Below are 1,462 nucleotides of genomic sequence, written 5' to 3'. Positions count from 1 at the left end.
GGTAACACCCAAATCTCTCTGCCAAATCACACCGAAACTCGTTTAAGGAGATCCTGTGACCGTCCTTCTCGGTATCAACAAGCACTCCGCCGCAATCGAAGAGAAGAGCAGAGGGGAGAGTCGCCGGAGAAGACAAAGCAGAGCAGGTGATTCCGCCGGATCGAGATGCTATGGATTTCACCGGTTTTGCTCTATAACCGTTTGAGTTCAATGACACCTTCGATTCCAACATATTCAACAGATCTGAAATCCCGTTGAAAACAAAAATCAGTCACGAATTTGAACAAAAAACGAGGAGACAGCAAATCTGAAGAAAAAATAAAACAAACCAGGAAAAGCTAGCAGAGAAGCCATGAAAGAGAGAGCACAGCGCCGTTTTACAGAGAAGGAGTCGAGGGTTTCTAGTTTAGGGTTACAATTAGTATGTTTCATTTATATAATAGGTTAAAAATATCCGGTTAGGTTAATTATTTTTGGTTTATGTACACATTTTAATTTTAATTCCGGTACGGTTTATGCAGACTTCTTAAATTAGTCTGTAACTCTAAATTAAAACCTATAATAAAGATATTTATCTTTGTTGGTTTAATTTGAATTGGTTATATTACTTTTTAATTTATATACATCAACATTGTTTATATTTGTTTTATGAAAACAAATTTCAGCTTAAATTATTTTTATATAATTTTTAAATTAAAATATAAAGTTTAAAAATAGAGTAGACTTCTTTTGAAGTCTGTAACCCTAAATTAGAATTATTCACTTTTGATGTTTATTTTAGATAATTTAAAATGATTAATTTTTATTAAATTCTAATTTATATAGATCATACTTATTGATATTTGATTTATAGAAACAAATTTCAGTTTAAATTATTTTTACATAATTTTAAATTTTAAATATAAGATTTAATAATATAGCTGACTTCTTTTACGGTCTGCTGAGCAGACTTATAAAGAAGTTTACAACTCTAGTTTAGAATTATTCACTTTTGATGTTTATCTTAGATGGTTTAAAATAATTCATTTTTATTAAATTATAATTTATATAGATCATACTTGTTGACATTTGATTTATAGAAACAAATTTCAGTTTAAATCATTTTTATATAATTTTAAATTTTAAATATAAGATTTAACAATATAGCAGACTTCTTATAAGTCTGCAGAGCAGACTTCATTAATATTTGCAGACTTCACAAGGTTAAAATCGTAATAGAACCCTCCGTTTTTTATTTACTCATGTAGGAGATAATAGTAATTTCTCTACCCCTTTGACCTATTTTTGCAATAGGTTGAATTTGGGATATACTTTTGCATTTGGATTCAAATTGTGGCCTATTTTTAGCAATTCCCCCACCTTTCTTAGACACAGAAATCAAACCGAGCCAGCTCGACACATTAATAAATTTGTAACCGGAGAAAACTGAGCAAATTACTCAATATATTTTGGCTATCGGAAC

This window comes from Eutrema salsugineum, unplaced genomic scaffold, assembly GCF_000478725.1.
Source record: "Eutrema salsugineum unplaced genomic scaffold, Eutsalg1_0 scaffold_4, whole genome shotgun sequence".
Taxonomy (NCBI): domain Eukaryota; kingdom Viridiplantae; phylum Streptophyta; class Magnoliopsida; order Brassicales; family Brassicaceae; genus Eutrema; species Eutrema salsugineum.
Note: the sequence above shows the minus strand (reverse complement) of the source record.